Source organism: Urocitellus parryii, chromosome 7, assembly GCF_045843805.1.
Source record: "Urocitellus parryii isolate mUroPar1 chromosome 7, mUroPar1.hap1, whole genome shotgun sequence".
NCBI lineage: Eukaryota > Metazoa > Chordata > Mammalia > Rodentia > Sciuridae > Urocitellus > Urocitellus parryii.
Window position 1 is genome coordinate 130970965 of NC_135537.1, and position 13266 is coordinate 130984230.

General features: G+C 41.7%; 2 pseudogenes; both read left to right on the top strand.

Annotated features, from left to right (window-relative positions):
• The first annotated feature begins 4659 nt into the window (after window positions 1–4659).
• Window positions 4660–5613, top strand: LOC144256155 (ras association domain-containing protein 5 pseudogene; annotated as a pseudogene).
• A 1161-nt stretch (window positions 5614–6774) lies between these two features.
• LOC144255947 (bcl-2-like protein 1 pseudogene) lies at window positions 6775–7480 on the top strand (annotated as a pseudogene).
• The last annotated feature ends 5786 nt before the right edge of the window (window positions 7481–13266 follow it).

Genomic DNA, 13266 nt, shown 5'->3' on the forward strand with positions numbered 1-13266 from the left:
CCTTCAAAATGAAAAGACACTACAGGTGAAATAAGCACCACCCTTCTTGATTTACCTAGGATTTCTAAGAGTGACCTCTGACCTGAGATCCATCTCCCTCCATTCATTGTGGGCATGTGAAGTAAAAACCTCTATAGTCATAATCTGTATCTACACCACCCCAGCTCATATCTCTTGCTACTCATTGCTGCACCTTAGGGAACCGGCTCCCGATGGACTTCAGATCCTGGGATAACTAATTATAAACAAAGTAATTAATCAGGACCTCATTAAGACAATTCTCTCAGAGTCCTGCCACAGTGAGTGATTATAGCCATTGATCACACCTGACTATACTTTGGGGAACACTGAGGATGGAAACAAGCTCAGGGATGGATGCTTAATCACTGGCTGCTTGGGGAATGGGCAGGAGTTCTGTGCTGGTGCAGCCTGCTCATATATGCCTATATAAGGAAAGGACAGGAATAAAAAAAAAAAGATGAACACCTCCACATCATGTCCAATACTTTCTCAGGTCAAGTTAGAAAAAGAAGCTCAGATTCCACATTATTTAGTTACTTTTGCCTCCTTACCTCTCTAGGAAAACCTTTGTAGCACCCATCATTAACACCATCCCAAATACTCTTCATATATATCAGATGACTTCCTAATGTCATGTTCTATGTTCCTGAAATTGATTACAAGGCCATACCATCATTTATATTCCTTTCTTCAACTGCCTGCTCCATATGGCCCCAGAAATTGGAAGTCACCAACTAAATTAAGTTCTGTGCATGGTGATACTGTGCAAACTTCATTCCTAAGGAATATGCATCCTCTATAGTCTTGCCTTTATTGGGTTGTTATAGATCATATTAACATTTATTTCTGGACATGAAAATAGGATGTGATACCCAAAAATTACCCCAGGTTTTCAGACTCAGTCCTCCCCACTCTAGTTGTGTACAAACAACCTTTTCCTTGGTATCAGTATTAATCGCCTCTGCTTTTTGTGCATTGGTTTAGCCAAAAAACAAAATACAGAGAAAGAGACTGTACTATATTTCCAATTTCCAAATCAGTGAAACAGTTGTTACATCCCTGGCAGAAGAGCACATTCACTGAGAAATACATATTTTGATACACCATTTTAGGTTCATCAGTCTCGTCTCTTCTTTCAGCCACAGCTGCAGGAGCCAGCTCTGCACTGGCTTCAACCAGCTTGAGTGGTTGCAACTTGACATCACCTTCCTTCAATCCTTCTCCACCTGCTCCTTAATTTTTGTTCTGGGACTTTTTATTTTATTTTGGTACTGGGATTGAACTCAGGGATACTCAACCACTGAGCCATATCCCCAGCCCTTTTTTTGGAATTTTATTTAGAGATACAGTCTCATTTAGTTGCTTAGTGCCTCACTAAGTTGCTGAGGCTGGCTTTGAACTCACAATCTTCATGCCTTAGCCTCCCAAGACGCTGGGATTACAGGTGTGTGCCACTGCACCTGTCTCTGGGACTTTTATGACTCCAGAGAAAGATGTCATGGGAACTCTCCTCATACTCACACAAATAACAAGGTCTATGATGCATTTTAAGTTAATTATTTTAGAGAATGAGAGGAATGGAGTAAAGGGCTTTGTTGTTGTTGTTTTGTTTCTTTAGCATGAGAAATCTGATTTTTCCAGCATCATTTGTTGAAGGCTATATTCTACTGATTTGCCTTGCTTACAGTATTAAAAATCAATGGCGGATATAAGAGTGAATCTAGTTCTGCATTTTATGCTACTATGACTCTCAACAGTGATATATGTTTCTATCTTTTCTTTAATATCACACTTACTTGGTCATTGTCACTTAACAGACTAGAAATAAGAAATGTGAAACTTTCTATTTTGTTCTTCTCTTTCAAAACTGATTTTAATTTCTAGCTTTGCCTTCATGCATAAATTCTATAGCAAGATCATCAATTTGTACACAAAAGAATCTTGTTGGAATTATGATTGGAATTTCGCTGAATCCTGAGAGAAGTTTTTGAAGAGTCAACATCTTAACAATATTGAGTCTTCCAGTCCAGACCATAGTATGCATTTCCATTTCTTACATCTTTTGTTTCTTTAATCAGTGTTTTATACTTTTGAGACACAATAGTCCCACTTATCCATGTTCTCATTTTTCCTGATTTCAGTTACTTCCACTAAACCACAGTCCTACAATATTTAATGAAAAATTCCAGAAATAATTATCATGTTCTTTTTTTGCCCTTTCTCATCACATAATAATAAAAGGGTTGATTTTTCAATTCTCAAATAATCCTTAAAATTACTTTGAACTCAATGAAAAGGAAAGTACATTTTATAAAAATTACCAGGATGCAACAAAAGCAGTTACCTAGAGAAAAACTTATGGCATTAAATGCATGTATTAAAAAGTAAGAAAGATCTAAAGATGATTGTCCGAACTTCTATTTTTTTTTTACAGAGTACAATGCCTAAATATTTCTTTATTTATATATGATGACATTTCATTGAGTAACAGATATCAAAAGATTTCTGAAGGTAGACGACATTGTCGAATGTACTTAATTCCTTTTAGGAAATCAATATCATATCTCCAAACTTCTATTTTATCAAGTTATAAAAAGAAGAGTAAATTAAATTTAAATTAAATAGAATTAGATAAATAATAGAATGAGAATAGAAATCAACGTAATTGAAACAGGAAATCAATAAAGAAAACCAGTGAAACTGAAAGCTGCTTCTTTGAAAAGATCTATGAAATTAAGATGCCTCTAGTCAGACTAAGAGAGAGAAAGGAAGAGATAGAGAGAAATGACATAAATACTTACATCAGGAATAAAATAATATTGTGAACAACTATATTATCATCAGTTCGATAATCTAGATGCAAGAGACCAATTCCTTGGAAGAAAAAAAAATCTCACAAGTGCACCCAGGAAACAATAGATGATCAGAATAGGCCTGTACCAATCAAGGAACTTGAGTCAATAAGTAACCTTCCAAAAGAGAAAGTACCAAACCCAAATAGTATATTTGGGTATATTCTGCCAACATTTAAGGAGAAAATGATACCAATTCTGTAGAACCCCTTTGGAATAAAGAAGAAGAGGGAATACTTCTTATTTCATCCTATGAGAACAGAATTACCAGAATACCAAAACCCAATAAAGACATTACAAGAAAAGTACAGTCAAATATCTTTCATGAATACAGATGTAAAAATTCTCAACCAAAAATATTAGCAAATGAAATACAATCATGTATAAAAAGAATTATAAACCATGACCAAGTGAAATCTATCCAAGTGATATATGAGGCTGGTTTAACAATCAAAAATCAATAATGTAAAATCCATCACATCACAACCTAAAGAAAAAAAATCACATGATCAAATCATTAAATGCAGAGAAAATCGCTTGACAAAATCCAGTACCCATTCATGAAAAAAAAAAAAAAAACCCTTGGTAAGTTGGATATAGATAGGAAGAACTTCAACTTCAGAAAGAATAGCTACCAAATAACCTACAGCTTATATACTTAATGGTGGGAAACTTGATACATTCTTCCTAAAATCATCAACAAGGCAAGCATGTTGCTTATCATCTCCGCTTTTCAACATAGTACTAGAATCATGGCTAATGTGATAAGAGGGGAAAAACAAATAGTGATAGATTGGAAAAGTGGAAATAAAACTGTGTCTGATGCTGACATGGTCCTCTAAGTAGTAAACCAAAAAAAGTTCACAAAATAACTCCATAACTAACAAATAGTTATAGGAAGTTTGTATGATTCAAGCTAATATACATGAGTCAATTGATTTCCTGCACTCTAACAATGAGAATGTGGAATTTTATATTAAAAACACAATGTCATTTTTATTCTCATCTCCCTAAAATGTAATATTTTGGAATAAATCTAACAAAAATACATCAAAGATCTATAGGAGCAAGAAATATAAAGCACTGATGAAAGAAATAAAGAAAAATAAAATACACAAATATTCTTTGTTAGCAAGTCATGCATTTGATAAGAGATTAATATCCAGTATATTTAAGGAACACAAACTCTATTGAAAGAAAATAGATAATCCCATTAAGAAATGGGCAAGGGTCCTGAAATAGATATTTCTCAAAAGAAGACATACAAACAGTAACACATAAATTACTGAAAGATTTAAATATGAGAGCTAAGACTATGAAACTCCTAGAATGTAGGAGTAATCTTCATGAAGGTGGATTTAGCTGTGGTTCGGTGGCTATGACCAAAACAAAACAAACAACAATAACAAAACAGAAAAAAAAACTCACAACAGAAGCAAGAATAGATGAATAAAAAGCATGTATGTATCAACAAACACTATCTGAAAAGTTAATAAACAACCTACAAATGGGAGAAAACATTTGCATATCAGTTTGTAAGAGTATTAATATGTAGAAATATATAAAGAATTCTCACAACTAAGTGATAAAGACAAAAAGCCCAATTAAAATGTGCAAAGGAACTCAATGAATATTTCTCCAAAGGAGATGTATAAATGGCCCCATTGGCCCTGTGTCCATGAAAAGATGTTCAATGTCATCAGTCATCCTCTACAGATCTTAAAAAGTTTCAAGAAAGGCTTTCCAAAATACTAGTTGTACACCAGTTTGATTTTAGCTTTTAAAAATGGAAAAAAAAATATTGGTAAGAAAGAATGCGGAGGAATTAGAACTCCCATACATTGCTGGTGGGGATGTAAAATTGTGCAGCTGCTCTGGAGAATTTATTCGACAAATTCTTCAAAAACAGAGGAGATGGTGCCCCTGGGCTGAGCGAGCTAGCCAGCTGGTCCAGACGCGGGTGGAGAGCAGTATGAGCAGTAAGAAGTACTACAGCCTAGAGGAGGAGTTGGAAGATTGCTTCTTCATGGCCAAGAGGACCTTTTTAAGAAATGTGAAGAGCAGACATCTGTCAGAGAGCATCTGTAAGATGGTGGAGGAGGGAATCTCAGGAATCTCCTCTGCCTACACTGCAGGAGATCAAGCATATCAACAGCCACAACAGCCTGGAGAAGAACTGCCTGGACATGAAGCTTAGCAAACATGGCACCTACACGGGTTTCATCAAAGTGCATTTGAAACTTCTGCGGTCCATGGCAGTGCCTGCTGGGATCAGGCCCCAGTCCATCAAGGATGCCATCAAGGAAGTGAACCTGGGGTGATGATGGGCAAGCAGACATCTTTCTACATGCCACTGGATGTCATCTAGTAGCTGCACATCAGCAGCACAATCACAGGCTGCTCAAGAGGTTTATGGTTGTGGAAAATCCCCCAAAGTTTGCACTTTTTAAGCAAATACACAAGGATGGTCAAGTGCTCTTCTAGAAACTCTTTGTTGCTGACTGCTCCCTCTATCTGGGCCTCCTTGCTGGCCAGACACAGATGTCCTCAACTTTGTGCTAAAGGAGAATGAAACTGGAGGAGGGAGTGGGACACATTCTCCATCCCTGAGTTCCAGAACTTCCTAAGGATCTTGGAAAAGGAGGAACAGGACAAAATCCAGCAAGTGCAGAAGAAGTATGACAAGTTTAGACAGAAATTGGAGGAGGCTTTAAGAGAATCCCAGGGCAAACCTGGGTAACTGGTCTTGCTTCCTCTCCTCCTAACGCTCTCAGATTTGTTTTTATTAATAATTATTATTTTGCAGCAGATACTTTTTCTCAGGACACCTCTGGTGGGTGTATTTGTACCCACCCAGCTGTTCCAGACGTGGCACAAAGTCTCTTCCATGGACAAGTGTCTGTGGGGGGGGGGGTTGACTCCTGCCCACTTCCCATGCTGTGCCCCCCAACAGACTCCGCCAAGGATCAGAACTCATGAGATGGACAACATTGGCATCTCTCAAGCTGCAGGCCTTTCACTGACCAAATAGTTGCCTCTTTTGTTACCAAACTAGAACTTCTCACACCAGCCAGCAAAAGGAAACGAGTAAAAGGTTTTAGAACTCTATGTTCTTTCTCTGGCTTTGACTCATCTTTAGTTTCTCTTATTCACCACCTTCAAAACCTTTATTTAGGTCAAGTGTTGTAGCATATTCCTTTAGCAGGTCTGAGCTAAGTTCCTGAAAACAGAATAATGTTCAGAAAAGGGTTGTCCCACACTGCCCAAGGCACCTGCTGTTCCTGCTTAAGGGAAGTTCATGTGGCCTCTGGCCTAGCTGCTGGGGTAAGGAGCACCAAGGCTGAGGCTGGCTCAGAGATTTGCAGCGAAGTTGCTGCCTGCTCTGGTCCTGGTCCTCATTAGCAAGACTGTGCATGAGTAAACCCAAAGGCGTACATACATGTGTTTGATCGTCACATCTTTGTCAATGCTGTTTGTTTTTAAGTTACAAATTTGAATTTAACATTGCCATCATCCTCATGTGTTTCCATTAAGGGGAAACTAGCCATTTACCATTTTTAAAGTCTCCTGTTGAGTCCAGAAATCAGGCTGCAAGAGAAAGCCAGAAAGCATTGCAGAGAAACATGTCTAGGGGGGAACATAGTGCGTTGGCGGTGGCAACTTTACATGCCTCGTCCATCTTGGAGAGGACACCTGTGCAACTGGTGGGTGGCAGCACAGGCGGAGACCCGGAGCAGTGGGTGGGCACTGTGGAGTAGAGTCTGGACGAGGAATTCAGCAAAGAACAGCCGGTCCTCTCAGAACCTTATCTTGGCTTTGGATCTTAGAAGAGAATCATTAAGCAGAGATCAGACACAGTGAGTGAGCAGATGTTTTGGACACTGGACTGATTGAGCCAATCTCTATTTTTAAAATGGCTCAGAGCAACCAGGAGCTAGTGATTGACTTTCTGTCCTACAAGCGTTCCCAGAAAGAATACAGCTGGAGTCAGTTTAGTGATGTGGAAGAGAATAAGATTGAAGCCCCAGAAGGGACTGAATCAGAGGCGGAGCCCACCAGTGCCATCAATGGAAACCCATCCTGGCATCTGATGGACAGCCCCATGGTGAGTGGAGCCACTGGCCACAACAGGAGTTTGGATGCCCCTGAGGTGACCCCATGGCAGGAGTGAAGCAAGCACTAAGGGAGGCAGGTGACAAGTTTGAACTATGGTGGTGGAAGGCATTCAGTGACATGATATCCCAGCTCCACATCACTCTGGGGACATCAGAGCTTTGAACAGGTAGTGAATGAACTCTTCCAGGATGAGGTAAACTGGGGTCACATTGTAGCCTTTTTGTCCTTCAGGGAACATAGTGTGTGGAATGCATAGACAAGGAGACGCAGGTATTGGTGAGTCAGATCGCAAGTTGGATGGCCATTTACCTGAATGATCACCTAGAGACTTGGATCCAGGAGAATGGCGGCTGGGACATTTTGTGGAACTCTATGAGAATAATGTGGCAGTGAAGAGCTAGAAGGGCCAGGAGTGCTTCAACCATTGTTTCCTGATGGGCATGACTGTGGCTGGCATGATTCTGCTGGTCTGGCTGTTCAGTTGGAAATGACCAGACACTGACCACCCACTCACCCTCCCTCCCACTCCACCCCACCCTACCACATCCCTGTGTCCAACCAGCATTTCCACCAGGAGAACCATTACATGCAGGCCACACCCACCGTCCATCACTGGCTTGGGCCTATACCTGGGTCCCTGCAGTTAGTTTTCTAGATCTACCACGATTCTATGACAGCCACCTTCCTGCATACCTCAGTTCTCTTGGCCTTGAAGTCTACAGATTTTCCCTAAAATCTGTCCTATGAAGGCTGGCAGTGGGTAGGGGCAGCTAGGAGCAGAAGGGCCCTACCTGGTTGGTAGAATCCTTACTACCCCTTAGCCTCTAAGACTGCTTTCTTAGAAGCTAGAACAGTTTTTGACCCACTTCCCTAGAAAAAGACTATATATCATCATTTTCCATCCCATCTGGACCTATTCCTTCCATCTCTACCCCCAAGAACCATTTAGAGGCCACTTTTGACAATTAGGAATAGAGGCTGCTTGGGATAAAGAAGCAAGGATCAGGACTTCCTCCTCCCCTCTGGCCTGGACCAAGTCCCCACTCCTAGTGTGAATATTTTCCAAAGGCCTCTGGCTAGAAGCCAGTCCTAATTAGGAGGGAGGGTGCTATTGCTGCAGGAAGTACCCCCATGCTAAACCTAGGGTGGCCCTTGCAGTTTAACACCCCCCGCTAGTCCCTTTCCCTCCTCTCTCCTGGCTCCCATGAACATGACCGAGGGACCATCTGGGCCCAAGACAGTTGCCTCAGAGCTATTTATGGCCTCAGCTGCCTCACTTCCTACAAGATCATCCTGTGGCATCGTTTCCCTGGGCTACTGTCCATTGGGTACAGGGATTCAGGGGACTCCCCCAGATGTAAAGGGGAAATATAGAGAACAGCAGTAGGAGCCCTGGGGTCTTCCCTACCTCAGGAAGGAATGGTGGGAAGGAGACCTTAGGGCACAGGCCAGTGGGTGGGGGTTGACTGGAAGGGCCTGTGTTGTCTGACCAGGTAGATATTGCCCTACTGTCCATCCTGGGCATCCAGGCTGCCAAGGTCAAAGTGGCCTGGCCCTTCAGTCCTCCCTCTACTCCAGCCTTGTCCTGTCTCATCCCTGGGAGTCCCAGCATAGCACTGTCCACCCCAGGCCCTCTGCTGTACATATTCCAGACAAGTTTTCATTCCTTGTGAAGATGATATACTATTTTTATTAAGTGTGTGTGTGTGTGTGTGTGTGTGTGTGTGTGTGTGTGTGTATTCACGTGTGAGGAGCTGCTGGCTTGCTGTGAGCGTGCAGGTGGAGAGCTGGTGCCTGGAGATTGGCGGCCTAATTAATGCTCCTTCCCCTGCCCTGTTCCAGGAAAGCTGTCCTAGGGGTCTTAGCTCCTGAGAGGTACCTGTCCCCCCTCTCTCCTTCAGTTGTTGTAGCTCTTTAAAATAGTCTGTGTGAAAGTGAAAGTGCAGGTCAGTAATAAACTGTGTTGACTCAGTGGGAAGAAAAAAGTTAGGCACTGAGGTATAGCTCACCTACCTACCTAGCATGCATGCAGCTCTGGGTCCAATCCCAAACACAAAGACCTGTAAAATGATCAATCATGCAATGTGAATGCTACTAGCATTGCATTTGGCATAAAACTTGCCAAAGTCAATAAAAGGGTCTTCAAAGCTAAAGAGTAGTTTCAACGTTATTTTTGTAGCTTACTATTTCAAGCTTATTTTTTCCTTCAGGATTTATAAAATCAAATGGTGAGATTTTAATCTTCATAATATTTGTATGACGTTGGATTTTTGTACTCTTTATTCAAATTAAATACTAAGTTGTCTAGAGCCTTGCCTCCGTCATCAGCAGAGAAGGGCCTGGCTGCCTTAGGTTCCCCCTGGGCCTCCAGCACGGCCTCCTCCTCCCCCTGGAACTCTCGGGTCTCCAGGTGCTGCCAGAGGTGTGGCCTTGATGACAGAGGGAGATCCTCCAACTGGGCCAACTTGGAGTCCTTGCTGTTGTGAAGCTGGCCAGGCATGTGCTCAGTGAACCTGTGGGCCTGGCTCCCCATTGACCTCAGTGCCTTTTGTTGCAGAGAGATGGGAGCAGGGTGTGTTTGCATGAAGCTCTGCTGCTGGCTTGCTTCTGCCAGGAGGTGGACATCAGCAGTGTGGGAGACAAGGCCAGGGGAGCCCTCACTTGAAGCATAGGGTGAGGGTCTCATACTTCCTACCCATCTGGCTTCCTGGACTTTGACTTCCCAAGAAGTAATATCAGGGTTTTTGACAGGGAGGATCAGATTCCTGACTCTGAATATTTGTACTGGCTCCTTGTTCAGGGTCAAGCTTAAAATAAATTAGCCAGATGATTCCAGCAAGTAGCCAGGACCGCAGAGACGCTCCAATGCAAAGGGAGAAGGACTTGCCATTTCTCAAAAATAGAACTGGTGTCCTCAACCAGCCTCTGAATGACTGTTTATTTGCTGTCCTCTGCTTTCCCAAGTCCCTCTTGAGTCAGTTCCAACCCAAGCTTCATGTAGCCTCAGAATTTTCCTCCTTTACCAACGCCGAGTCCATAATGTCCCATCCCAGAGCAATGCTAATCCCTTGTCATAAACCCTGTGCATCATCTTCAGAACTACAAAAACAACATGAGCTAACAACAATTTTTTAAGCCACAAAAGCCTGTTTATCTGCTGCCTCATGCTCAGTCTTATCACTTTCCTCCCTTAAAAAGAAAAATCTCTCCCTGTCCCTGCTGCATATTATTCCCTTTGTCCTGCATGTCTCTGCTGATAGTCTCCCTTGATTGGGATGGCTATTTTATTTTTGAGAAGGAAAAAAAAGTTGTGTGTGTGTGTGTGTGTGTGTGTATACATACACACATATATATATGGGGGCATATAGCTATATATAAAGAGAAAGGGTGTTTATAAAATAAGAAAATTACAGGAAAATTCAGACTTTAAATCACAGTTAGACCTGGGACCTATGCTGAGATCTGAGCCTTTGGAAGTCACGTTGGGTTTCCTTCCCTCCCAGAGGTGGTGTGACTGCTGGTAGTGCCTTCTATGGTTGTGTTGCTCAGTGTGCAAGTGTTTGTTCAGAGGATATTTTCTTTTGTCCACATATAAAAACTGTTGGTGTAGCTGTATTAAACACCATCAGCAGAGTGAAGGTTCCAGCAATCTGAGCTCAGGTATGAGCTTCATACATCTCTTAATGTGCCTCCTCGGTTTTATTTAACAGTTTGGGTTGTGCAGAAGAAAACAGAAGTGTGTGTGTTTGGGTGGGGGATTCATTTTAAAGATATATTGCACATGGTCCTGGGGACTGATAAGTCTGATATCTGCAGGGCAGGCCCACCTACTGGGATCCCTGGAAAGAGGAGAATGTTATAGTCTTGAGTCCAGAATATTCTGGAGGAAGAAATTTTTGTCTTTAGAGACTCAAGATTTTTCTGTTAAGTCCTTCAAATGACTGTACAAGGCTCATTACATTAGGGAGGGTATTATGGTTTGAGTGTGAGGTGTCCCGCAAAAGCTCACATGTGAGACAATGCAAGAAGGTTCAGAGAAGAAATCATTGTGTTACAAAAGCCTTAACCCAATCAGTGAATTAATCCCTTGAGGGATTAATTGAGTAGTAACTGAAATGGTAGGGTGTGGCTGGAGGAGATGGGAATTGGGATGTGGCTTTGGGTATATATTTGTATCTGGCAAGTGAAGACCTCTCTCTCTCTCTGCTTTCTGATCACCATTGAGCTGCTTCCCTCTGCCACACTCTTATGCCATAATGTTCAACCTCACTTCAAGACTTGAGGAATGGAGCTGGCCTCCTGTGGACTGAAACCTCAGGAACTCAGCACCTAAATAAACTTTTCTTCCTCTACAATTGTGTTAATCAGGTCCTTTAGTCACAGCAGCAAAAAAGCTGCCTAAAACAGAGGGTAATCTACTTTACTTAAGGTCTAATGATTTAAATTTTAATACTTTTTAAAATTTTTAAATGTATTTTTAAAATTAATTAATTTATTTTAACTAGGTATATATGACAGAATAATAAATTTTGATTCATTGTACACAATTGCAGCACAACTTTACATTTCTGTGGTTGAACATGGATGTAGCGTTACACCATATGTGCAGTCACACATGTACCTAGGGTGATGATGTCCATCTCATAAAATACCTTTGCAGCAACATTTAGAACTGTTATTTGGTATCAGGGTCTAGCCAATTTGACACATAACAATTAACCATCACTTACGGCGTGAACATCTGTAGAAGAATTGAAGCAAAGTCTTAAAAAATGCACCTTTTCCACCCCGATACCTTACAAAATGTTCATCATATTTATTTTTCCCACATCAATGGAATCATGTGGATTAAAATAGAAGGATGTTTGTTTTGAGTCACTGGTATCACTGAAAAGAATAGCACATTCCATGTACCCTAATATTTTTTGTAGATACAAAATTACATGTGTGACCTTGGTACTAGAATGTCAAAATTTAGGGCTAAATGCGTAAGTCTAGTGAATTCTAATTCTGGGAAGATTTAGCAGGAGAGTAATTCTAACTTAACGGGACTTTGTTGCCTTTAAAGTTGAAGGAATCTGTCTTAGCCTGAAGGACAGCCAACAAATACTGAAGAAGCCTTGGCCACATCAGGCACCATGCCAGGGGCTGCCCTGCTGCAGGTGTGAGGCAGACATGGAGTTTCCTGCATGGAGTTTACAATCTGGTGGGAAGTCAGCTACCCACCAGTGATCAGAACATCCAGTGGTGTGACATGAGTGCAGGAGGCTGTGGGACCTGCAGCAGGACTCACCTGATCTGGGGAAAAGAGCAAGGTTTGTATTAGCAAGTGCCATATAACATCCCTGAAGGGTAAATCAGGATGGGCCAGGCAAAGAGGAAGCAGAGGGGAGAAAGTGATAGGCTGGGGGAACACTGAGTCTAACGTGCTAGAGACAATAATTTGCAACCTTAGGTCCAGCATTGCTGGAGAGTGGGATGCAAGGGTCACGGTGGGGACAGAGGAGACAGTGGGGGTAGATACAGGTCAAATAATGAAGTACAATTTGTCCCTTGAAAGTGACTTTGCCTTTGTCTTAAGACCAATGATAACACAGTAAGGTACTCACCAGACAAGACTTGATTGTTATGTTCAGAAAACACTCTTACGTTCAAGTTCAAATCAATGAGAGCTTTATTAACCTGGCCAGGGACTGTCACCCTGGGCCCCAAAACAATGGAGTTGGCCAACCAAGGACTGAATCTGCAAATCTGAGCTAAAATAAACTTTTCCTCCTCTAAGTTTTTCTTATTAAGTCACAGTTTTTCTTGTTTGGGTCACAGACAAAAAAAAAAAAAAAAAAAAAAACCTAGCACAATGCACAACCTCAAACTCTAGGTTCCAAACAAGTGTTCTCCTTTTCCTTTTCCTCATACAATGATTAATGATATCAACCTCCCATGTGGTGACCTGGGAAACCACTTCTGTGTGTAAGTGGTGGGGGGTGTATTCACAAAAGTAGATTATGATGATTTGGGGGGGCTTTGGGTGCCGCCCCCGATCTGCATGGGCGCTGAACTTCAGGTCACTTGTAATTTTCAGGGACACCAAATAAAACCCAGACACAAATTACCTTTACACAAGCTTCAGGATAGCTTCTCAACTCTCAGCCTTGGGCTCCCCAAAGAGGAGAGCAAGAGAAAGTCATGAGAGACTGGCAAGAGAGAGAGAGCACGTTTGGAAGTGGGCTTTTATTGGGGGACTCTTGTTCTTTAGAAAGTTCTATCCAAAAAAAAA